Source organism: Octopus bimaculoides, chromosome 1 (assembly GCF_046866305.1).
Source record: "Octopus bimaculoides isolate indiv1 chromosome 1, ASM4686630v1, whole genome shotgun sequence".
Lineage (NCBI taxonomy): Eukaryota > Metazoa > Mollusca > Cephalopoda > Octopoda > Octopodidae > Octopus > Octopus bimaculoides.
Window position 1 is genome coordinate 5,374,102 of NC_142928.1, and position 27,688 is coordinate 5,401,789.

The window sequence follows — 27,688 nt, forward strand, 5'->3', positions numbered from 1 at the left end:
CTGTCCATTCTATTAACAAAACTTTTAGCTGTTACATCACATTTAAACATCTAACTTAACATCCAATATATATAAAATGTCTAGATTGAATTATCTAAGACAGGGGTCAGGGAACTTTTTAAACCAATTCCCCCCCCCCCCCCCCCCGCAATATATATATTTACACCCCTTGATTTGAAAGGAAGAAAATTATAGATTCTTTGAATTCAAAAGGTTTATTGAATCGATTTACATGTCCATTACATTGGACAGAAGCAGTGTTGCCAGAAGAAAAATTTCTCTCGTAACAAGGAACACATTTTTTATATAATTTTACTTATGTCTAATGAGTCCTCATTACCTCCAAGAATTTCATTTTTACCCCCACTTGGGGTAATTTACGCTGGTTTGCCAACTCCTGATCTAAGACATTATGCATGTGCTGCAATAAGCTTCAAGAAACATTATTTGGAACTTTGTACTCAAGTGCAGCATATGTTTTGAATACATAACATGTTTTTTTACCATTTGATCAATTCCTCATGTTCCTGATTGATTAAAATTAAAATGTGGAATACTAATTGGTATCCGAGTGTCAGTGTTGCATCAGTTACATTTTACCAAAGGCACTACAGCATGTATTGAACAATAGTACATTATTTACATTCGACGGATATTTGTCGTCATTTTATTTGTTAGCACATTTCACCTGATATACCTTCCAGCCTTCATCAGGTGTCTTGGGGAAATTTTGAACTTGGGTTCTCATTCCTAAGGTATTTTTTAATGTTGTTGTTATTATCATTATTATTATTATTCAGGTCATTGCCTGGAATCGAACTCAGAATCTTGAGGTTAGTAGCTTGAGCTCTTAACCACTCTTAAATAAACCGTTCAGCAAAAGAGATGGCAGACAAATGATGATGATGATTAGGAAGGACTTCCAGCCATAGAAGCCATGCCAAAGTGGACAGTGAAGTACACTGTGTCCTTGGAGCAGTTGTATTCTGGCAAACCATCCCGCCCATGCCAGTATGGAGCATGGGCAGTAAATAGTTGCATACTCATGCACACATGCACATGCAAAATCAGACATGACGATGGCAACAGTGATGATGATGGCATAGCGAAAAGTACATTCCCAGTTTCATCATTTTCATTACCATATTTCCAATATGTCCGACTTGACAGAATCATGAACTTTACAATGGCCATGTTTGCTTATAAATTCCTGAAGGACATTAGTTATGTGGAGTTTGCCCAGTGGTGGTGGTGGTGTTGGGGGGGGGGGGTTTCGGAATTTGTTGAGGGGGAGATATGTTTTTTTTTTTTTTTAAATTTTTTTTAATGTTGTTTTTGTAATGTTAATGCTAGTTTCTGATTGGCTGAAATTTATGTCATATTGCAGCCAGGGAGCTTTGTGGGTTTGCAGCCTCCCTTTTTTTTTTTGTTTTTGATAATGTGTTCATGACATGGCTGTGTGGTAAGAAGTTTGCTTCCCAACCACATGGTTCCATGTTCAGTCCCACTGTGTGGTACCTTAGGCAAGTGTTTTCGACTATATCCTTGGACCAACCGGTCTTGTGGGTGATGAAAACTGAAAGAAGCCTGCTGTGTGTGTGTGTGTGTATATATATATATGTATCATCATCATCGTTTTATGTCTGCCTTCCATGCTGGCATGGACAGTTTGACTGAAGACTGGTGAGCCAGAGGCTGCACCAGGTTCAATCTGATTTGGTAAAGTTTCTACAGCTGGATGCCCTTCCTAACGCCAACCACTCTGAGAGTGTAGTGGGTGCTTTTACATGTCACTAGCATGAGGGCCAGTCTCTTCTCTTCTTCTCAAGCTTCCTTTATTAACTTTTGTTTCTATTTGGTATTGTTGACTGATTTAGTGTGACTGATGAGTGAAAAATTTTGCAATATTTTGGTAACTTATTCACTTTATTTATCAAGTTACAACAAAAGCAGCCTAGCATTGCAAGTAGGGGCCAATCGTGTTGCACCGTCTGAAGCTCCCCCCCTTTTTTTTTGCCAGTTCCTTGATCCCATGCTGATACCAGTTCTTGTCCTTTGAGATGAAGAATTCCTTCACAGAAGCTTCCACCTCCTCTTGGTTGATGAAGTGTCATGAGTGAAGGAAATGAGCCATGGATTGGAACCAGTAATAATCCAAGGGAGGCTAGGTCCTGTCTGTATGCTGGGAGTGGCATCAGTTTGATTCCTTCAAGTTTCTTATTTCTTTATTGCCCACAAGGGGTTAAACACAGAGGGGACAAACAAGGACAGACAAAGGGATTAAGTCGATTACATCGACTCCAGTGCGTACCTGGTACTTAATTTATCGACCCCAAAAGGATGAAAGGCAAAGTCGACCTCGGTGGAATTTGAACTCAGAACGTAACGGCAGACGAAATGCCACTAAGCATTTCGCCCAGCGTGCTAACATTTCTGCCAGTTCATTCAAGCATCATGAGATCTTACCTCGTCTTGCTGCAGATAGTCCATTTTCCTGTTAACCAATGCTGCATATTTTTGCTGCACGCTGGCAGACATCCACTCCAGCTGTCCAAAGCACAGGTTGGCACCAATTGCTCAACCATCCAGAATGAACTTATAGTGAATTATTTCCTCATAATTCCAAAAGATGCAGAGCATCAACTTATGTTCCAAACTCCCGTGTTTGGTGACAGAAGCTGGCCTTTGCTTACCCACTGCAGAGACACATTAGGATCATAGGAAAATGTTGTTTTGATTCCCTGGCTCAGTTCCTCTGCTTACAACACTTTCATCAACAAAGAGGAGGTGGCAGCTTCAGTGGAAGGGTTCTTTGCCTCAAAAGATTGGAACTGGTATCAGTTTGGAATCAAAGGAGTGGCAGAAAGATAGCTTTAGGTGGGGCAACACAATGGCCTCTACTTTGAATGCTAGGCTGCTTTTGGTGTAACGAGGAATAAAGCAAATAAAATACCAAAATATTGCAAAACTTTTGACTCGACACAATATTTTAAAGATGTCTTGGACATCATTTCATGTTCACATCTTTTATATTTACATGGGTTGGGTGGAATTCATTTAAACAGGTTTCCTATGGTTGGATGCCCTTCCTGTCACTTCTCTGTTTCCAAACAAGCTAATACTTCTCCATGGTAAGACAGGTTTTACATGGAAGAGTGACAATGAACAACATTGCTTGTGTGATGGTGATGCTCGTTTATGACCATTGTGTGATGTCAGGATGAGGGTACACGCATACGTGTGTGTGTGTGTAATATATAAACAGGCTTCTTTCAGTTTCTGTTTAGCAAATTTACTCAAAAGATTTTGGTTGAGCGGGACTATAATAAAAGACTTATGTCTGAGGTGCAATGAGACTGAACCAGAAACACATGGCTTGGAATCTTGCTTCCCATCCACACAGCCATGTCTGCACAATTGGATATTAATTTATAAGGTTTCGTGTGACTCAATAGTTGTCTCTTAGATATTTAGAGATAACACACACACACATAACATGATATAGTTTACACTAATAAATGACAATACACAGATGGTGGTGATAAATGCCATGATCATCATCATCATCATCATCATCATTGATGGCAAGTGTTGGGTTGGTCATCGTGGTGTGAGTCAGTTCTCCTTTGGAATAACTGTCCTTCTCAAATATCGGAGATAATAGTTCCTGTTGTTGGCAATCCTGTCCCATTTCATGACAGAACTCTTACATGACTCTTCTTTTCACCAACCACTTCACACTGTCCTGGTTGCAAATTGTCATAGCACCAGCATCTGAGAGGTTGTCTCATCCTAGACAGGACCACATCCAGTCCCTTCTTCTCTGCTTTGCTTCTGTTTATTCTTTTCTTTCTCCGACAACTAGTGGGGTGGAGGGGCTTAGTCTGTAATTGAAGTTAAAAAGTCCCCTTTATCTTGTATAATTCTCAACTAAAGTGTCCCTTTCACCCCACACCATATTTTGGGGGTAAAGAGTTCTCTCCTCCTGTATCTTTTGTTTTTTTTTCTGTTAGAAGTGGGGGTTAACAGTTGCATGGTTTCTAGACTTCTATTTCTGAGGGTTGCTTCTGTTCTTGTCCCCAGAGGCTGCCTGGTATTTTTTGTCTTTTTCACAAACCATGGGACTAATAAGGTCAGGGCTTAAGCTGGTTCAAGTGTGCCCGTGTAGTAAGAAGTTTGGTTCCGAACCACCTGGTTCTGAGTTCAGTCCCATTGCATGACACCTTGAACAAGTGTCTTCTACCATAGCCCTAGGCCAACCAAAGCCTTGTGAGTGGATTTGGTAAACTGAAAGAATGTCATGCGTGTATATATATATATAAATTAAAAACGTAAAAATAAAAACAAAAAAATTCCGCAAAGGATTCCGCGGTACACGTGTTTCAAGCTTTATAGTCGTTGCATCATTATTGGTATATAATTGATAGTATAAAGCTATCTTCAGCCGCAAATATATTCTGAAGATAGCTTTATACTATCAATTATATACCAATAATGATGCAACGACTATAAAGCTTGAAACATGTGTACCGCAGAATCCTTTGTGTTTTGTTTTTTATTTTTACGTTTTGTATGTGTTTAATTTATTCTTTCACCCCGGCCACGATCTGACATACACAGGTGCTTACAATTATCAAGTATTACCTCTAACATTTACTTTACCTATATATATATGTGTGTGTGTGTGTGTGTGTGTGTGTGTGTGTGTGTGTGTGTTTCTGTTTGTCCCTCCATCACAGCTTGATAACTGGTGTTGGTATGTTTATGTCCCCATGATTTAGCTGTTCAGCAGTCAATTCATTTGACTAAAAATTCTTCAAGGTGGTACCTCAGCATGGCTGCAGTCTAATAACTAAAATAAGTAGAAGATATGAGTAACTGAGATTACAACCCCCCCCCCCCTATGGATGGAATGCCAGTTCATCACAGGGTTAACTTCCCATTTATTTCTGGAACTCATTTATGGCTGAGTAGACTGGAGCAGTGTGGAACGAAGAAGTGTTTTACTCAAGAATACAACATGCCATCTAGCCCAGGAATTGAAACCACAACCACAAGTGCAACACCCTAACCACTGGACCACTTGGCTCCATACCTGTTATGGTGGGGAGTTTTAAAGAGACCTAACCTGTTGTTCCCTCTAATATTGGGTTCAGATTCTAGTGAGAAGCTGTTGGGTATCATGTTTACCTTTTTGCTGGTCGATGAGGGATGCCAGAGAAGGTTGCTGTCCCCCATACCACTGCATGGTATGATGGTAGAGAAGGTCACTAAGTTAACCCAACCTGACCTTCTCTATTTTCTGGCGTTTTTTTCCATCAGGCACTCTTCCAGATTCAGTTTCTTAATAAATTAGCACCTTTAATACTCAAAATTATTTTTGGTGTTTATTGACCCCTTGTAATAATAGCTACACAGATCCCTCTCACCCCTGGCATCAATGCAAGCCACTTTGCTGAACCCCTGTACTTGTTTCCTAGTCTACACTACTCAGATATATTTAACAAACTCCTTAAAGGTTTATTTGAATATCGTTATTGATTTCAAATTTTGGCACAAGGCCAGCAATTTCAGGGCTAGGTCGATTATATTGAACCCCCCCCCTCCTCCCCAATGTTTAACTGGTACTTATTTCATAGATCCCAAAAGGACGGGAGGCAAAGACAATTTCAGCAGAATTTGAACTCAGGATGCACACACACACACACACACACACACACACACACACACACACACACACACACACACACACACACACACACACACACACACACACACACACTGCCCCTATGCATTCTTCTTGGCATGCTAACTATTCTGCCAGCTTGCCTCTAGCAGAGTCGTTATTAAACAAGGTGCATATGCACTTTGCAACTCCCGCTTCATATCACCACACTGTGCATGTGTATGCACACACATCCCTGTATGCGTGCACTCACATTTGTCTCTGTGTATGCATGGCTGCGCGCATGGATGATGTGTGAATGCACATGGGACCAGAATAAATGGAAAGGAAGAGAAACCGTTTGTTACAGAATCTGCTTCTCAACTGACTTGGCAGATGTTCAATTAATGTGACAGTTTAACATGTGGTGGATGGAAGTGGCCGTGGGTTTTTGTCTTTTGTTAATTAGTCTGGGGGAGACAGAGCAATGCCCTTGACCTTTTCTTCATCTCCCAGACTGGTGAGAGTGATGTGGTGAAGAGGAGGCAATGATGCCGTGCCCACGGCCTCTGATTGTTACCATGCTGTACCATATGTAGGTAATGGTGTTGGGTGTTGTAGATCCCTCTCCCCAACCTCGAGCAGATTTCCCTGTGATCATAGGTGCTCCAGATGTGACCATCCAGTCTATTTTCTTTTTCTCTACAACCCACACAGCATATCTGGAGTTACATATTTTCTATTTTCTATCATGTGATTTGAGAGAAATTTGGCTGCTATTTGTAACAGATCAATTGACTTCAGAAGAAGAAGGGAAAGTGAGACGGAGAGGGAGGGGAGAGGGATGAATAGAGAGAGAGATAGAGGGAGAGATAAGCTTCCTCATCAGATTGTTGTCTCAAGAATGATAGAAGTAATGCCGTATCATTTTGTAAATCCAGTCAATCATGGAAAACGAATGATTGATGCTGACTTAAAGTACTTTGTCAAAAAATTAAAAAAATCTATTAAATAAAATACACTAAAAAATCATTTTTTGTTAGTACAGGCTTAATTAATGAAGCAATTAAGCTTTCGCATAGTCTTTTATTTATTCACATATTCTCTGATATAAATTTATGTTCCTGATTGAAGATAAAATAACAGGAATTAAACCAAATCTAATGTTCCTCTAAATTAAAACCATTAACTTCTATTAAAGACCATTATTTCACTAAATATTACAACACAAATAAAATATGCTTTGTATTTAATTAGTTTGGTTCGTGTGTGTGATTCATTGATGATTGTCAGTGGTGGAGGCCCAATCACAGGTTCACCACATCACAAGAGCTTCCTACTTCCTTGTTTGTTTGTTTGTTTGTTTGTTTGTTTGCAGTGGTAGATTCATCAGCATACAATAATATGCAATTTCTCATTCTTGTGTCTTTCAATGCCAGTACCCACTGACTGGCCCCTGTACTGGTGGCACATAAAAAGCACCATCTGAGCGTGGCCGATGCCAGTAACCCCTGACTGGCTCCCGTACTGGTGGCATGTAAAAAGTACCATCCAGACGTAGCCAATGCCAGTACCCCCTGACTGGCTCCTGTACAGGTGGCATGTAAAAAGCACCATCCGAATATGGCTGATGCCAGTACCCCCTGACTGGCCCTGTGCCAGTGGCACATAAAATGCACTATCTGAACGTGATCAATGCCAGGCCCACCTGACTGGCTCCTGTGCCGGTGGCACATAAAAAAAGTACCCACTACACTCTGAGTGGTTGGCATTAGGAAGGGCATCCAACCATAGAAACCAAGCCAAAACAGACAATGGATAGTGGTTCGACCCCTGGCTTTGTCAGCTCCTGTCAAACTGTCCAACCCATAACAGCATGGAAAACAGACATTAAATGAGAAGGATGGTGTGTGTGTGTGTGTGTGTGTGTGTGTGTGTGTGTGTGTGTGTGTGTGTGTGTGTGTGTGTGTGTGTGTGTGTGTGTGTGTGTGTGTGTGTGTGTGTGTGTGTGTGTGTGTGTGTGTGTGTGTGTGTGTGTGTGTCTCATCATCATCATCATCATCATCATCATCATCATCATCGTTTAACGTTCGTTTTCCATGCTGGCATGGGTTTGACGGTTTGACTGAGGTCTGGAGAGAAAGCAGCTGCACCAGGCTCTAATCTGATTTGGCAGAGTTACTACAGCTGGATGCCCTTCCTAACGCCAACTACTCCAAGAGTGTAGTGGGTGGTTTATATATATATTTATATAATGTGGCTATGCGGTTAAGAAGCATGCTTCCCAACTATGGGGTCTCTGGTTCTACCTCAATGTGTAGCACCTTGGGCAAGTGTCTTCTATATCCCCAGGCTGATGAGTCTTGTGAGTGGATTTGGTATCCAGGAACTGAAAGCCTGTCATATATATGTATATGTGTGTGTGCATTGTAATTTGCTTGAAGCATTGTAGAATATGTAGAAAAATCAGTATGTTATAGAAGGTGATAGCAATTCATCGAGAACAATGACTTGAAAGATTTGAAAGGGTGTTTTTTAACTCAAAATATCAAGACTTGTTAAATATTTCTTACATATCAATTTAATTTCTTTATTTTGCTTTTTATATCACCATCATCATTTAACATTCATTGTCCATGCTGGTATGGGTTGGACGGTTTGACCAGGGCTGGCAAGCTGGAAGGCTGCACCAGACTCCAGTCTGATTTGGCATGGTTTCTATGGCTGGATGCTCTTCCTAACACCAACCACTCCAAGTGTAATGAGTGCTTTTACATGCCACCAGCATGGGTACGATTTGCATGACACCGGTATGTGCCACAACTGCGATTTTGCTCAGCTTCATGGGTCTTCTTCTCAAGCATGACATAATGCCAAAGGTCTTGGCCATTGCCTCCCTGAGGCCCAACACTTGAAGGGAGCTCTGCCAGAGCAAGCAAAGCAAGCATAAATATCAGGAATCAACATCAGCACCACCATCATAACTACCACTACCATCCTTTCTGCATTATTAATGCCTTCTATAATGCACCGATTTTTTATACACTCACCCACTGACCTCCAACACACACACACACACACATACAGCTGTTTGAATTTTTCCTACATGTTGATAACAAACTGAAGTCTACCTGGATATGCATCTGAATGTGAATAAGGCAGCAAACTGGCAGAACCCTTTGCATGCCAGAGAAAATGCTTGGCCACAATTCTTCTGACTTGATGTCCTGAGTTCAAATGTTGCCATGGTTGACTTTGCGTTTTCATCCTTTCAGGGGGTCGATAAAATAAGTACCAGTTAAACACTAGGGGTTGATGTAATTGACTTAGCCCCTTCCTCGAAATTGTTGGCCTTGTGCCAAAATTGGAAACCATATTTTATGAAAGCTTATCTGGCCTTGGCCGAAGGTTGGCAACTGGAAAGGCACCTGACCATAGGAAATCTACCTCAACAAATTTCGTCTGACCCATGCAAGCAGCTGGATGTTGGAACATTGATGATATGTGTGTGTATGTGTCTGCATGTCTGTGAATGCTTGCATATCTTTTGTCATGATATCACATAGTATTTTAAATGTGTCCCTGTTGTACAAGTGATATCCTTTGTTCCTTCAATCTTCTATGAAAATGTCTGGCCACGGGAGAAAATGATCTTGAGGGTTGGCAAACAAAGTAAGGTTGGGTGGAGACACAATGTAGACAGGGGTAGACAGGCTTGCATGATCTCATGAGCACTACCATTCCTCCTCTTAAGGCAAAAGAGAAACAAAATGGTTATCCTAGATCTGATTCTTCTATTAGTGTCCATTATTTCCATATTTGATGAAATACAAGACCCACTATTTTTCCCAAAAATCATCATCATCACCATTGAATGTCCATTTTCTATGCTGGCATGGGCTGGATTGTCCGACAGGAGCTGGCAAGGCCAGGAACCACACCAGGTTCCATTGTCTGATCTGGCATTGTTTCTACAGCCGGATGCCCTTCCTAATTCCATCCACTTTACAGAGTGTACTGGGGGGGGGGGATTTTTATACAGCACCAGCACTGACAGGGTCACCCAAGTAACTTGCAAAACAATGACCCCACACCTAGGAATAGAGATTAATAGAGAGTAGAAGTAGTTTTGTGTCAATGGAAGGATTCGGAGGTCTGGACCTGATGGGTGGGCAAGTTACAGGTGAGTGAGGCAAATGATGGCATGAGATATAGGAGAGGGGCAGGGGCAGGGGTTGCAGTAGGTGTGAGAGGGTATTGAGGGTGTTTCAAAAAAAGTCAACAAGGGCACTATATGTGAAGCTGGGCCTATATTACATAGATGTGCTAAAACCATTTTTTCTTGGACAGGTATTGCTGAAATTTGTGTGCCTCTAATATTCCTGTGTCTTTTATTCCCAACTAATTATTCTGTGCTATTACCAACTGAATATCAACAGTAAAAAGCATCCAGTCCACTCTAAAGTGGTTGGCATTAGGAAAGGCATCCAACCGTAGAAACCTTGTCAAAACAGACAATTAGAGCCTGGTGCACATCTCTGGTTGGCCAGGTCTTGTTAAACCATCCAACCTATGCCAGCATGGAAGATGGACATTAAGTGATGAGGAAATCTCTACAGCTTGTGTATCGATATAATTTCTTGTATGAACACCAATCCATATATATATATATATATATATATATATATATATATATATATATATATATAAAGAGAGAGAGAAAGAGAGAATGGCTTAAAAATGAAGATTTTTGCAGATTCAATTGATCACTGCTGTCTGTCTTAAAATAAGATTGACATGGAATTTTTTTTTCTTCCATGAATGATAAATACCAATTCCAGCAAATATTTAGAATTTCCTTATTGCTTTCATCTGCTGAATTTCTGCAGCTGGTGGCCGGACAAGTGATCAATAAAGAAATTTTAAAAAAACATCCTGTATAGCCGGAAAGAGCTAGTTTCCATTCATCGGAATCCTACCATAGATGGAATCAAGTCATGCGTGATATTGTGCTAACTAGTACAAAAACCTTTTAGCTCGATTTCTTATCCCCCCTGTGTGTGTGTGTGTGTGTGTGTGTGGTGGGGTGAGGTGTTTTTATAATTCTTTCCAGAGACAACTTTTACCATTGTTATTGTCTGACCCCATTTCCTATTGTCTATTGATGGCAGCAATCAGGGTGGCAGGGTAGAGATGTAGGGGCCAAGGTTATCTAGTTTTCATAACTACTATCTTGGTAGCTAGAATTTTTTTCCTTTTCTTCCCCCCCTCCCCCTTTAACCAATCTATCAAATGTGTTGAGAGATTTGAGTTCTGAATAGAATTGCTTAAGGAACCAGATTCCGGTGTGTATGTGGTGAAGGTTCGTGGCTTAGTCGTTTGGGGTAGTCAGCTCAGGATCATAAGGTTGTGAGTTTGATTCCTCACTTTGCATTGTGTATGTGAACAAGACCTTTTTTTTTCACTCAGGTAGCAAAAATGAGCTGTACCTGTAATTCAAAAGGTCGGTCTCATCACATTCTGTGTCTTGCTCAATCTCCCTGTCCTGAGAACTTCATTAAGAGTACACGTGTGACAGGGACGTGCCACCTAGGTTGGCAAGGTAGGCAACATTTTCCTCTCATGGCAAAATATGCCCCTAATTATCAGTAAAATTATGAAGGTTACTCTGATTACTATGCATAAAATGCAAAATATTTTTTTTTTTTAGATTAGGTAGGCATAATTCGCCCCCGCCTTTCAATCTCAGTATTAAAACTACGCATAGTACCGCTGTAGTACATGTGCTGCATACACTCCTACAACACCATTTTCTTTATGTGCTATAAAAGCAGAAGTAAATCTGCCTTCAACTCAGTCGTACGCCTGTGTTTCGTGTATTTTTTGTGTGTTTTACTACATAAAGGTCACCAACTGCCTACCCTGAGTAATCACTGACAGCACGTGCTTGACGTGTGGAGTACTCAGCCACTTTGCATGTTAATTTTTTGACGAGCAGGCTGTTCTGTTGATCAGACCAACTGAGGCCCTCATCATTGTAATGATGGAGTGCCTGTGTGTGTATTTATCTTTTCTTTATTTCAGGCATGTGGCTTAGTGTGGTTAGGGTGATTGGCTGATGGTCATAAGGTCATGAGTTCAATAGCTGGCAGCATGTTGTGTCCTTGAGCAAGATACTTTATTTCACACTGCTCCACTCCACTCAGCTGACAAAAATGGAGTTGTACCCATATTTCAAAGGGGCCAGCCTTGTTGCATTCTGTATCACATTAACTCTCCTCGAGAACTGCATTAAAGGTATGCATGCCTGTGGAGTACTCAGCCAGCTGCATGTTAATTTGACAAGCAGGCTGTTCCATTGATCGGATCAACTGGAACCCTTATCATAGCTAAGGGTGCGCCAGTTTTTCAGTTATTAATCTGCAGGTCTCACAGGTTTTTCTTTTTTTTTTTTTTTAAGTCTTATCCTATCAGTCTCTTTGTAAAGACAGCTAAGTTATGTGGAAATAAACAGACCCATATCAGCTGTCGAGTGGTGGTCGTGGTGGGGTGACACAGACACAGGGCTATGGAAGACACTTGCCCCAAGGTCCCACACAATGGGACAGAGATCAAAACTACGTCGTTGCACCCCCACTCAATACTACTCCTCACTTCACCTGAGCGGGGTCCTGTCTTACAAGTCACTAGATGACCACACTGCTGCTGCTGCTGCTGCTGTTGCTGCTGTTGCTGCTGCTGGGGCCATGTAAAAAGCTTGACATCAAGGAACCATGCCAAAGCAGACATTAGAGCTTGGCGCCATCTTCTGACTTGCCAGTCCCTCTCAAACTGTCCAACCCGTCCCAGCATGGAGGGAGGATGTTAAATGATGATAATGTCTCTGGACAGTCCACTGGCTTCCACATATATAGAGGTCAGCAAGTACCAAAACATCAGTGCCACTTTATAATTGACGTGTGTTGTTGTTGTTGTTGTTGTTGTTGTTTAACCCCACGTCAGCCCTGTTTGAGCAGACATGGGATTAAGGTGGTTCCAACCATGACCCTTCCAACTTTGTAGTATCATATAAACAGGACTTCATTATCCTTGATATACATGTCTCTTTCCCAGTTTTGAGATGGCAGGTGTTATAATGAGAGGTTTAGCTGTTGCTTCTGGCAGGGATCACTCCTTTCACCGGTTGTTGCCAGTTTGTAATACTGAGCATCAAAGTTCAAATCCTGCTTTTGGTTATAGAAACTAAATTCTAATTGATGCTTCAGTGATTCCTTCCAGACTCAGACAAGTAATCAATAAATCAATATTGATGCTGGAATTTCGAGCCGTTTCTCTTTTATTCTTCAATATTACTCTATTGACATGAATTCAATATTGCAATATTGATGTATTCGATATTGCTGTAGTTATATGTATTTGATATTGCTGTAGAAACATATTCGATATCACTGCAGTGATATGTATTCACTATTGCCATATTATTATTATTATTATTATTATTAAAAAGGCAGTGAGCTGGCAGAATTGTTAGCATGTCAGACAATATGCTTAGTGGTATTTCACCTGTTGCTACGTTCTGAGTTCAAATTCTGCTGAGGTTGACTTTGCCTTTCACCCTTTCAGGGTTGATAAATTAAGTACCAATAAGACACTGGGGTTCCCCTCCTCACATATTTCAGGCCTTGTACCTCAAGTAGAAAAGATGCAGTGTCAACGAGTGTCAGCAGGCGACTGACCATCCTGCCAAATTTCCCTTTAAATTAAGAAACTCTTTTAATGCCTTCAACCTTTGCAGCATTGTCTCTACATGGTTTAAACTTTTCCTCACCATATTCCTTTTGAACTACACCCGCTTTCATAAATTCAGTCTGAAAATAAAGAATTTATTATTATATCTTAACCGTTACACACGTATGGCTGTGTGGTAAGAAGTTTGCTTCCCGACCACACAAGTTTTGGGTTCAGTCCCACTGCATGGCACCTTGGGCAAGTGCCTTCTATAATAGCTTTGGGTTGACCAAAGCCTTGGGTGGATTTGGTAGACGGAAACTGAAAGAAGCTCATCGTATGTATGTATGTATGTATGTATGTATGTATGTATATATATATATATATATATATATATATAGATTTGTGTGTGTGTGTGTGTTTGTTCACCACCTTCACTTGACAACCAGTGTTTGTGTGTTTATGTCCCTGTAATCTAGTGGTTCAGCAAAAGAGACTAATAGAATAAGTACGAGGCTTAAAAAAGAAGTACTGAGATTGATTCATTCAGCTAAAACTTCTTCAGGGTGGTGCTCCAGCATGGCCATAGTCTAATGACTGAAACAAGTCAAAGATTACTACGCTGATAATTGGGACATAAATTAACACAGAATTTTAATGGGGAATTTAAATTTATAATTATTTTATATGGAAAGTTTGTATCATAGAAGCAGAGAAAGTCATGGGTGGGTTGGTATTGAAAGGGTTAATGGCTCAAACCATTCCACTTGACAATATCCACTCTGATAGAGGCTGTCACTGCTTCTGCTGTCAATTAAATAAGCTTACATTGATTGATTTAATTATAGCGTTAATGAATTGAAGGAACATGACAAACGAATATCCAAAAAAAAAAAAATTATAATAAATAACAAAACAAATATGTTAAAGGTTTAGTTTATTACCTGTTTATTATTATTTTTTATTTTATGATTGCATCCTTGTTTCTCACCTGAGAAATGTGGCTTTGTTTGTATTTGTTTTTGTTTTCTAGTGACACATGACAACTCTTGTTGGACTTTATCTGCTTTTGCTGGTGGTGGTGGTGGTGGTGGTGGTGGTGATGGTGGTGGGTTTCAATGAAAGCCATAAATACATGAATTCTAAGAATCTGGTCTTGGAACAATGTCGTGTTTCTTATCTGCCTTCCTGACTTGGTGCTTTGACTCCAAAATTGCTGTAGTAATCTAATATAATAAACAGGTGGGGGGCTAATTTCTGTGTGTTAGTGTGTCACACTTAGACCCCCTCTCTCACTATTCAATAACACTCCTACTATTCCTCATCATGGAATGAGAGTAATAGTAGGCATAGAGACAGTGAGGGTGGGAGCAATGACAGAGAGAGAGAAAGAGACAAAGAAATCCACTCACAAGGGTTTAGTCAGCCTGAGGCTATAGTAGAAGACACTTGCTCAAGGTGCCATGCAGTGGAACTGAACCCCCGAACCATTTGGCTGGTAAGCAAGCTACTTACCACACAGCCATGCCTGTGCCTACACACACACACATATATACAACGGGCTTCTTTCAGTTTCCGTCTACCAAATCCACTCTCAAGGCTTTGGTCGACCCAAGACTATAGTAGAAGACACTTGCCCAAGGTGCCGTGCAGTGGGACTGAACCTTGGGAAACAAGCTTACCACACAGCCATGCCTGTACCCATTATTATATAATTATAATTATTTTAAAGTGATTTGAGTTAAAACTTCCCCTCATATTTTCATGTTGATTTAGGTTCTAAATGATAGCTTAATAATGAATTATTTTCACTGGTCCCACGTAAAAAGTGCTGGTACCACATAAAAAAGCACCCAGTACATTCTGTAAAGTGGTTGGTGTTAGGAAGGGCATCCAGCCATAGAAGCCATACCAAAACAGACTATGGATCCTGATATGGACCCTGGCCTTACCCGTTCCTATCAAACCCTCCAACCCATGCCAGCATGGAGAATGGATGTTAAAAGATGATGGAAAGCAGCATATTTTAAATGAAATATGGTAACAAGAGAGTCTCATAAATAAAAAAATATATAACTGGAATTGAAGTTTTATATTTATCATATTTCTTTTCTTTTTAATTTTCAATAATACTTAAAGGTAACTAACAGAAATTTAATCCATTGTCCAGTTTAACACCTCCACCTGAGTGACTTCAACAGAGTCTGCTCTTTCGTAAGCATTCTGGTCAGGCTTCCAGTTTGAAGATGCCTTCCTCCTTCCCACCAACCTCTTCCTCCTTCCCACCAACCTCTTCCTCCTTCCCACCAACCTCTTCCTCCTTCCCACCAACCTCTTCCTCCTTCCCTCCAGTCTTGGAGACCTTGGAGCAGGTTATGGTCTCTGCTTTCCTCCTGATTCGCCATCATCATCTGGTTGAGCTTGCTCGGATATTTTTAACCCACACACACCATCCATCTCGGTCCTGCATTAATTGAGGGAGGCCTTTGAGGAGGCACCCAGTGTTTCTGGTGAGTTGATCTACATAAGTTGTGTTTGGACAACCTGCTTGAGTACAGCCAGATGGAGATACGAGTTTCTTTGACATCAAAGCTGGAGTCCTCCAGGGGGACACATGGGCACCTTTTCTCTTTCTGATCATTCTCAATTATGTTCTTATCTAAACAGCCTTAGATTCACACTCACAAAAGCATCAGTTGGACATCCAGCTCAAAAATAACTGTAGATTAGGCTGTTGATTTAGCCATCACACAATACCAGACCCCCCCCCCCCAATTACTATATAGTCTAGAATTAGCTGCACATGATGTGGGACTCATTGCTCACAATCAACAGAAATCTCTCACCAACATCCATGGAGATCCTCTCAATTGATTTCACATACCTCAGTTCTGAGATGCCTCAACTGAAAAGGATGTCAAAACTTGGACAGCCGTAGCATGGTCGGTCCTAAATAAACTGATGTTGTCCTCATTAAAAGATTAAAAAAGAAAAAAACACACACAATCTTAAGAACCACTTCTGAAATTCCAGTATAGACCCCTGGCAATTTGTATTCTTCACAATAGAGATAGATTATTCTTGTTACAAATTTCTTTACACCACATCATAAATCTTGGTGGACGAAAATAGCAATCGCATTATTAGTTTGAAAGTGACTTGTTTACAGTGAAATAATTCCAATAATTAATTAGTGAGGAAAAGCAGGGTGGGGTGAGAGTGATTGTCATAAGTCATTGTTAATGAGACTGACAAGGGGACACAGCTTTTCTCATATTTCGTTATTGCTTTAACAAGGTCTTGTAAGCTTGATAGTATCAACAGATCGTTACATAAAATTTGTTGATTACTCTTAACAAGGTTTTGCAAATTTGTGATTATAACTAACAGACCATCATCATCACCATCATTGTTTTAATGCCCACTTCTCCATGCTTGTATGGGTTGGATGGAGTTTACTGAGGCAGATTTTCTACAACTGGATGCCCTTCCTATCACCAACCCTCACCTGTTTCCGAGTGAGGTAATGTTTCCTCATAACCTGACATCTTTGCATAGAATATTGGAAACAAATGGCACTGCTTGTACGACTGGTACTCGGTTACAACTAACATACGATGTTAAGACAAGGACACACACACACACACACACGCACGCACGCACACGCGCACACACGCACACGCACACACAGAGGTTTCTTTCAGTTTCCATTTACCAAATCCTCTCAGAAGGCTTTGGTCAGTCCAGAACTGTAGCAGAAAATACTTGCCTAAGGTGCCGCACAGTGCAACTGAACTCAAGACTGCATGGTTGGGAAGCAAGCTTCTCAATCCCACAGCCACACCAGCACCTCTTCATAGAATTTGTTGATTACTCTAATGAGGCTTTGTAAATTGTTATAACTGATCATTAGAGAAAATTATTTGATTACCCTAACGAGGTTCTGTAAATTCATTGTATAACAGATCATTACATGAAATTAGTTGATTCTCAATTTAAAAACTATTTTTGGTTATTAGAATTCTTCAGCCGATAACTGATTTTATTTGAATTAGAATTTCAAGAACCATTAAAATAAGCTTTTGTAATAACTATATAAATAGCAATGAATCGGTAGAAGCATTGAAGCATCAGATAAAAGGCCTTGTGATGTTTGTTCTGGCTCTTTATAGTGTGAGTTCAATTCCTACCAAAGCGGACTTTACCTTTCATCCTTCCAGGGTTGATAAAGTTCCAGTTAACTCTAGTTGTTATGTGCTGGGCATTGCATTGAGGATTAAGATGCCTGGGTCCACATGTTAATAGATGGACATCGCAAAAAAGACATTGGTGATGGCCATATTTATTAATTACAGCTATACAATTAGACAATATAATTTTTTTTTTTTTTCAGAAATGAAAGTAAAAAAAAAAAAAAAATATCAGGGTTTGAAATTAGAGTAAAATTGATTTTTAGAAATAATACGTTTCAAAATCTCAGATTTATGCAGTAGTAATACGATGAAGGAGTTGTATGCTATCAACTTAATGTGACAGTCCCCTGAAGGGAATAATACTATTGTTGGTTAGACCTAGGAAGCTGCACTGCTTCCTGTTGGCCTTGACATATTTCCTGTGTCCTTATGTTTACAAGGGGGAGACAAGCACCTCCACCTCTCTCCCTTGTAAACATAAGGACACAGGAAATGTGTCAAGGCCAACAGGAAGTGGTGCAGCTTCCTAGGTCTAAACAACAGTAGTATTATTCCCTTCAGGGGACTGTCACATTAAGTTGACAGCATACAACTACTAAAATTGACTTATTCTGTTAAAATTATTTCCTGACATCTAACTCGTTATGTAATTCATCTTATTATTTAGTTGAAGTAGACGAGTAGGCAAAGAGTTCAAACCACATCCAATTGTATTTCAGGACAAATCACTTCAACTCTTTTGTTACTAATATTTCTGTTGAAATATGCTGCCTTTGTCTCAATTAATTTTGGAAATATCAAAGAATTATTGAGCTGGTGGTGTTTGGAACATAAATTGTGAAATTTTGGTGAGAGGTTTTGATTCAGATCTTTTTTTTTAACCCTTTTGTTCCTAATATTTCTGCTGAAATACACTGCGTCTGTTTCAATTAATTTTGAAAATAATGAAGAATTTTGTAAATAACTTTGTCATTATTGAGCTGTTGTTTGGGACATAACATAAAATTTTGATAGATTTTAATTTAGATTACTTTCAAACCAAAAGTTTACATTGTAGAACCAGTCTGAGGTAGGCAATTATCAAAAGGATGGGGTAGGGTGGGGGGGTTGTGTCATTTGAATTAGGGACCATCAAGGGTTGGTTGGTATTAAAATAGTAAAGAAGGTATGTGTAACACAATTTTAAAAATAATCTTTTCATTTTGAAGTTAAGATTTCAAAATTAAAACTTTTGCATCATATAACCAGGGGCAATGAAAGGTGGGTTAGAGCCACAGGTAAGACAAAATATATTTTGCTAGACAGAAACTGTGAAGAAGCCTGTCCTGAGTGTGTGTATGTGTACACCTCCCATTGTAGGGCAATGGGTTTTGGTTTGTTTACATCACCATAACCTAGCGGTTTGGCAAAAAGAGACCGGTTGAATAAGTTCAAGACTTAATACGTGTTAAGGTTAATTTGTTCAGCGAGATCCTTCAAGGCAATGCTCCAGCATGGCTGCAATCTAATGGTTAAAAACAAATGAAGAAAGATGTTTTATGGATTAAATGTTTATTCACTCTGAGACTCATCTTTGAGCCCTTTATTCTAAATGGTCAGTCATAGGGTCTTTGGAATGAAAGGGTTGTGCATTTTAGATCAGAATATTGTGAGAAACTTGTTTAAAAGTTAAAGCTGTGTTGCGGAGTCTTCTTACTATGGCAATGGTGGTGGACTGTAAGCACAAACTTTATCTTTGCTTAACATCCCAAAGTTAAAGATTTTTTTTTTCTTTAAAAAGGGGACATTTTTCACAGCCCTTTAAGATGCTGGCTCTCTTAACCCTTTGGCATTCAGATTACTTTGTCAAACATAATGATTATTTATTCCAATTAGTTTGAACCAATCATGCATTATCTCATAGCTTTGGGAATTCAATGATGTCACTGTATATTTTTACAATGACATTGTAAGGTAGGTGTGAGAGGTTGAATCCGGCCAATGTATAGAATATTTGGGTTCTGATATGGCTAGTTTAAATGCTGAAGGGTTAAACTAAATAGAAACTTGTTACATCTTCCAGTTCTGTATTTCAGAGATGAGGAATTATGTACATTATTTACATTTGATGGATATTTGTCTTCATCTTGTTTGTTATTAACACAATGTTTCAGCTGATATACCCTCCACACTTCATCAGGTGTCTTGGGCATATGGCATAGTGGTTAAGAGCACGGGCTACTAACCTCAAGATTCCGAGTTCAATTTCAGGCAGTAACCTGAATAATATTAATAATAATAATATTGAAAAATACCTTAGGAATGAGAACCCAGGTTTGAAATTTCCCCAAGACACCTGATGAAGGCTGGAGGGTATATCAGCTGAAACATGTTCACAACAAACATGATGAGGACAAATATCCGTCAAATGTAAATAATGTTACACCTTTGTTAATTACAAGAACAGTTCATGATTCATTCTTCATCGTCACAGCCATTTCGTATTTTGCTTTCTTTCAAAAATACTTTGTTGTTATTGTTGAGGTCTTACTTCCAACTTTCCATGCTGGCATAGGTTGGATGAGTCATTGTCTCAGTTAACTCCCATTTGAGACTAAAGTCCTCCTAAATGAAATGGGCAACCATTTCTCACTCTTCTGTTTCATCTTTGGTTCGGGTTCTGTGGCCGGATCCCCTTCCTATCACCAACCACTTTACAAAGTCTGCTGGATACATTTTACTATGCCCCAGAGAGGTTATCATGTCCTTGACAGGACAAAAACTAAAAGGTCCCTACTTGCTTGCCAACCACTTTACAGAGCATTTGGCTATAGTACCAGTGAGGTGGCCTTGACCCCTCCAAGACCAGTCTTAAAAGGTTGCATTTATTTTTAAAAATCCATCCTTCCTGAAAGTTCCTACCATTGCAAGTTACTAGATACAGAGACACCTTTGAGAAAGAATCCTTCCAACATCCTAACAAAGTCAGATGGGTTGTTTTTTCTTTCTTTCTTTTTTTCTTTTAAAAACACAAAACAAAACGAAGAAACAAAACTATCTGTAAAGAAAATTTCTTCAATTATTTCTCTGACCCAAGTTCCATTGCAGCAGCAGCAGCAACACCATCAACAACAACAGCAAACATAAATCTGTAATTTTTATTAGTTTCCTGGTTCAGGGGAAATTCTTGTTCTTACAATAATTACGCCATTACGGAAAGTGTCCCTTCAAGACTTCAGGTTTTATGAAGCAAAGAACCGTTATTTTTCTGCTTTATTCTTCAAAAATAAAATATACATTTTAATTTTTATCTTATACACATACACACACAACAATTCAAAGAATCTCTACCTTCATGTATTGTATTATAATATACACACTCAAGAATGAAAGAACATTTTGTTTTTGGTTTTTTTTTCTGTAGAAATTGGTAAATCGAATCAGTCTGATGTTGAATGTTGCCGATTATTTTAAAGTTTAGCGGCCAAAATTTTTCAGGGAAGCCTCTAGAATTACACCAGAATTTCATTGTTATTCAATTATCGAATAAATGTTGTTTCTATTCTCTCTGCATGTTTTTCTTTCTTATTTTTTTTACTTTTTGGTAAATGCCAGGCCATTATATCTTAGGATATTAACCTATATTCTTCTTTTACACTTTTTTTTTTTCTATCTTTTTTCCTTATTTTCGAAGATCCATTCTTGGAGATGATTTCCTTTGCCAGTTTCCATTATAGTCATCCGTAATTAGAAAAAAAAAGAAGGAAAAAAGAAAAAAATCTTAAATTCCATTTTTTTCAGATTGTACAAGATTGTATTCTTGGAGCAGGTCTTCAAGGGCTGAACTATATTTCTTGGAGAGCACCATATTCCATTCAATGGAATGGTTATCTATGATTCTAACTGTACAATGGGAACAAGTCGAATCTATTGAATCGTTCTGATTGAATTCCCCAGATTAATCCTAACACATCAAACATATCATCCTCTCTTTCTTTCTCCTCTCTTTCTTTCTCCTCTCTTTCTTTCTCCTCTTTCTTTCTCCTCTCTTTCTTTCTCCTCTCTTTCTTTCTCCTCTCTTTCTTTCTCCTCTCTTTCTTTCTCCTCTCTTTCTTTCTCCTCTCTTTCTTTCTCCTCTCTTTCTTTCTCCTCTCTTTCTTTCTCCTCTCTTTCTTTCTCCTCTCTTTCTTTCTCCTCTCTTTCTTTCTCCTCTCTTTCTTTCTCCTCTCTTTCTTTCTCCTCTCTTTCTTTCTCCTCTCTTTCTTTCTCATTCTCCCTCTTTCTTCTCCCTCTCTTTCTTTCTTCTCTCTCTATTTCCTCGACCTCTCTATTTTCTTTCTCTATTCTTTTCTCTCTCTCTTCTCCTTTTCTTTCTTTCCCCCTCTTCCTTTTCTCTTCTCTCCTCCCCCCTCTCCCATCACTGAGATTTAATTCTTAGGTGTGGCTGGGTGATTAAATAGCTTGCTTTACAACTACATGGTTTCAGGTTCAGTCCCACAGTGCTTCACCTTGAGCAAGTGTCATCTAATATAGCCTTGTGTCAGCCAAAGGCTTGCCACTGAATTTGATTGACAGAAACAGTGGAAACCCCCTTTCTTTTATGTGTGTGTGTGTGTGTGTGTGTGTACATTTGCCCCTCTACCTCACTGTTTGACAACTGGTGTTAATGTCCTCCTAAATTAGCAGTCCGGCAAAAGAAATTGATGGAATAAGTACCTGATGTTAAAAAATTAGTACTGGACTGACTTTATTTGATTATGGCCACTGAAACAAGTCAGTGACGAAAAATAAAGATCAGCAAAACTGTATTGTTCACTGAACCGATAGAATGAAAGATATTTTGAAAAACAAGTTTGTGAGGTGGTGAGTAGGGTTGGTGACAGGGAGAGCATCAGGCCATAGAAAATCTGCCTCAATAAACTCCATCTGACACACAGTAGCATGGTTGGAGAGTTTTCAATTGTTTTATTGGTCAGTTTGTCTGAAGCCTTCATTTTGACCATTACCTGCATCTGTTCACTGATGTATAACATGCTGTCCCATGTTAAACTTGTCATGGTTTGTAGGTTGTTTGTCTGGTTTATGGTGGTGACAGGTTGAGTTGATGAATGGAAATGTGTTCCTTGGTCTGCCTGAAGAAAGAACTGACAATATCCATGAATAATTAACAGAAGATTTTATCATTGCACACAGAGTTTAACTGTCTAGGTCTTTTACAAATAACAACAGCAATAATTATATACAGGGACCGAGACCTTTGGAGATATGCTGTGCTTGAGAAGACCTGTCAAGCCAAGTGAGACCAAAGCCTATGGCCTATGCCAGTGGGTGTAACCAGCCCACTTATGAATACCTCTCATTCATTGGACAATAAACCTTGCTTGTGAAGACCTATTGAGGCAAGTGAAATCGAAATCAAAATCACTGACATGACCGATGACAGTACCACCTGATTGACACTCGTGCCAGTGGAATGTTAAAAGCACATCCGAACGTGGAGTGTAACTGGCCCACTTATGAGTACCCTTCATTCATTGGACAATGAACTTTGCTTGCAAAGACCTATTGAGGCAAGTGTAAACAAATCAAAATCATTGACGTGGCCGGTGACAGTACTGCCTGATTGGCACTTGTGCCTGTGGAACGTTAAAAGCACATCCGAATGTGATTGTTGCCAGGGCCACGGATTGGCTCCCGTGCCGGTGACTCATGAAAAGTACCATTCGAGTGTGATCGTTGCCAGCGTCGCCTAACCAGCACATGTGCTGGTGGCATGCGAAAAGCAACATTCGAGCGTGGTCGTTGCCAGTGCCGCTGGACAGGCTCCCGTGCAAGTAGCACATAAAGACGCCTTTTGAGCATGGTCATTGCCAGAACTGCCTAACTGGGCTTCGTGCTGGTGTCACGTAAAAGCACCCACTATACTCTCGGAGTGGTTGGTGTTAGGAAGGGCATCCAGCTGTAGAAACCTTGCCAGATCAGATTGAGCCTGGTGCAGCCTCTGGCTCACCAGTCCTCAGTCAAACCATCCAATCTATGCCAGCATGGTAAGTGGATGTTAAATGATGATGAGGGAGAGAAACATAGTGATTGGAGTTTATGTAAAGTTATTGCTGTGGTAATATGCAGCTTGCCCAGCATAACTGCAAAGAATTGTGCTGTATTCATGGTGCCATCTGTCTTAGCCACCTTCCTGGGTCATCTGACTGGTAAAAATGCATGCCAAATGGGTTTTTACAGGGGACCAGAATTGAAATTCTAGGAAACCTGTCCATGCTATCACTTCACACTGATTGGTTGGTTAATGGACCAATCACATGAAACTAAGGTGGTTACAACTCATCACATGCAGACCAAAAATTAATTTTAGTTCATCAGAGACTGACAAACAATACCTTCGTTTCTTATTGATTTTTCACTGAATGGCACTTTTGTTTCTTTTTAAATTCTATATTTGGCACTGTTTTAAAATGGTAAAGCTTAAACAAGAAATCTTTGGTCACGTAACAATGGTATCGAATAAATATGCTAAACTAATGCATTAGCTTTAACTTTAAGATTTGAATGAAATGTATCTTAATATAGGCATGTTCTTCCTTCCATTATACACACACACACAGCACACACACACACACACACACACACACACACACACACACAGCACACACCCACACACACAGCACACACACACACACACACACACACACACACACACACACACACACACACACACACACACACACACACACACACACACACACACATACACACATAAAATCTGTAATGACATTGTTCCCAGTGGTACTTATCTTTCAACCTTTTAAGAACATTCTTGATATTTTCAGCTTCAGAATTCAATATCCTATTGTTTTTAATATTTTAACATGGAATTCTGGATGATAATGATGCTATGCCATTCCTGTTGTAATATAATCTGGTTGAGTAATGTGTTAGGAAACTTCAAGAGGTGTGTGTGTGGTGGGGGGACTTCATGAAACTGTAATTGTATTTAATACAAAAAGAACAGAATAATTCTTGAGTTTTACCAAATATAAGAATGATTGAATTAGTGAGATATGCTGGAATCTATAATGGTAACTCTTTTCTTTCCAATTGTATTTTGTAATAAATAGCAGATGTTTTCTAGAAATATATGTCTGAAAAAAAGAAAGAAAAAACAAAAATGGTCTTTACAGGAACAAAATGGCTGACTGGTCATTATTACTAAATATAGACAAAAAAAAAATCAGTTTTGATTGAGTCATCAAATTATCTCTTCTCCTACGCCACCTTATCTCTCTTCTCATGTACTGTACCTGCCTTTCTCTCTTCTCTCCCTCCCACTCTTGTAACTTACCCAAATATAGTATCTGTCCTTTGTACTTCTGTCTACTGTATCATCATTATCATTCTGCTGTTCCATGCTGTCACTCATCTCCTACTCTGTCCTACCTCTCCCAGTCCGTGCATCAATAGTCCTACCTCACCCCTTACCCATCATTCATTACATCTACTCTTCAGTCTTTACAACTGTCACCTACCTGCTCTCCCCTCAGCCATTCCCCATCTCTCACCCCCACCCCCATATTCTCTTGCAACCTCCGCTCACACTCCTGGTCCCTCTTCTTTACTCATTTCTCCCCATCTTATACCTAATCTCATTCCTTCCTAGCTCCACCTGGTCACTCCCACCCTCCTCCCTTCTGTGAACAGTCACATAGCCACTCTACAGCAAGACTCCTGTTGTTCTGGTCCTTTCCCTCACACTTTGATCTCTCCTCTCCTAGGAAAAATCTGCTTCTCTTGGGGTTTATAGTCTTGCAAGGTGCATGGTGACCTCACGAGAACTGGTGAAAAAGCACCGAGTGTATTATGTAAAGTGGTTGGCATCAGAAAGACCTGCAGCCATAGAAACTGTGCCAAAGCAGACATTGAACCATGATGCATTTTTCAGGCCCATTGGATTCTCTCAGACTGTCCACGCCAGCCTGGAACATTATCATCATCATCATTTGATGTCTGTTTTCCCTGCTGGCATGGGTTGGACAGTTTGACAGGAGCTGGCAAGCCAGAGAGCTGCACCAACCTCCAACTGTCTGTTTTGGCATGGTTTCTACAGCCGGATGATGCCTTCCCTAATGCCAACCACTTTACAGTATGTACTGTGTGTTTTTTTTTTTACCTGCACCAGTGCTCTATACGTGGCACCAACACCTGCACTTTATACATGGCATCAACATCAGCACTTTATGCATTGCACCAGCATGGGCTTTATAAGTGGCACCAGCACGGAATGGACATTTAAAATGCTTACAATAATATGACTAAATCCTGTGAGTTGTTGGTAGACAACGAGATAAAATGGCAGAACAAATATAGTTTATGATGAAATGAAGCTACATCTTAGATGACTGAGTCACATAGATAAGATTAGGAAGGATCTTAAGGCAGGGAATACCAGTGTTAAGACAATGATGATGATGATGTAATCTCCTGTCGAGAAATATTTACAGATTGATATAAAGTCTGTTAGTTCCAATCTGTGTTTGGATACAACAATAATTTACTTACTGAGATACTCCATCTCTTATCGTTATCAGGTGAACAATCTCCAGATAAATCCGACGGATTGGACAGCAAACACCGTCACTTGTCAATACGGATTTCTTTGAAAATTAAGCTCTTACAAGATTTTTTGTTCTTTTTCTTTTTCCACTTTCATCTGCATTTTCTTTTCTTTTTAGTTAAAAAGGATCCTAGCATATTTTCTATCAGCTAAAATGGTAAATGCTTCTCTGTTGTTTTGGAATTTTTTTTTTCTTTTTAAAGCATTTTTATTCTTTATTTTCTGAGTCTGAAGGAAGCTATGATATCAATAAAATATAAAAGTATTTTTGAAAATCTCTCAGCTTATTGGGCAGAATTCTAATGTTTTCTGTTTCCAGTGCAGTCTGGAGTCCTTTGAGGTTTTTAGATTTCATCAAGTATTTATAGCAGACATATTGAAGAATTCTTTTCAAGTGCTTGAAGGAGAGGCTGTTTTTGCTTTAATATTCAGTTTCTATTTAAAAATGTTTTTTTTTTTACAAGAGAAATGAGCTTTTGTGACAGAAATAAATTCTCTCTCCCCTCTCTCACTCCCTTTCTTTCCTGCCCTCTCTCTCCTCTCTCTCTCTTTATCTCTTCCCCCTCACCCCCTTTTCCCCATCTCCCTCTTATCATCATTTAATGTTTGCTTTTCCATGCTTGCATGGGTCAGGCAGGATTAATTGAAGCAGATTTTTTTTTAATAGCTGGATGCCCTTCCTGCCACCAACCCTCACCTGTTTCCAAGCAAAGTGATATTTCCCCGTCACCAGACATGTTTTTGCAGAATACAGGAATTGAACGACACTGCTTGTATGACAATGGTACTCCTCTACAACTTCAAGTGAGTTCAAGACAAGGAACACACACACACACACACACACATAGGATGGGCTTCTTTCAGTTTTCGTCTATTCCATCTACGAAACCACTCACAAAGCTTTGGTTGGTCTGAGGCTATAGTAGAAGACACTTGCCCAAGGTGTCACACAGCGGGACTGAACCTGGAACCACTTGATTGGGAAGCAAGTTTCTTACCACACAGCCATGCCTGTGCTTGTTCATACATTCAGGGTCTTCTTCATGTCACAGTCGTTCATCGTTTAACATCTGCTCTCAATGCTAGCATGGGTTGGACAATTTGACTGAGGACTGGCAAACCAGATGGCTGCACCAGGTTCCAATCTGATCTGGCAGAGTTTCTACAGCTGGATGCCCTTCCTAATGCCAACCACTCCGAGAGTGTAGTGGGTGCTTTTACGTGCCACTGGCACGAGGGCCAGTCAGGCGGTACTGGCAACGGCCACGCTCGAAATGGTGTTTCTTACGTGCCACCTGCACAGGAGCCAGCCCAGCAGCACTGGCAACGACCTTGCTCGAATGTTTTCTAACATGCCACTGGCACAAGTGCCAGTAAGGCGACGCTAGTAACGATCACACTCAAATGTTGTATAAATACCAATTAAACAAGTGCTGTTCACATAAACGACTGGTTTGTGTTCTACAAACCAGTTTCACGTTTTGTAAACAGAAACAT

General features: G+C 39.8%; 1 protein-coding gene and 1 long non-coding RNA gene across 2 annotated transcripts in view; both read left to right on the top strand.

Moving 5' to 3' along the window:
• LOC149137441 (uncharacterized) overlaps nt 1–21,136 on the top strand; it is a 37,247-nt gene extending 16,111 nt beyond the window's left edge. Inside the window, exon 2 of the long non-coding RNA XR_016240837.1 lies at nt 20,990–21,136. This is a non-coding gene — a long non-coding RNA (uncharacterized LOC149137441). The remainder of the gene's footprint in view (nt 1–20,989) is intronic.
• Nucleotides 1–27,688, top strand: part of LOC106876872 (RING finger and SPRY domain-containing protein 1) — a 178,257-nt gene that overhangs the window by 19,260 nt on the left and 131,309 nt on the right. The gene's annotated exons all lie outside the window — the stretch shown is intronic.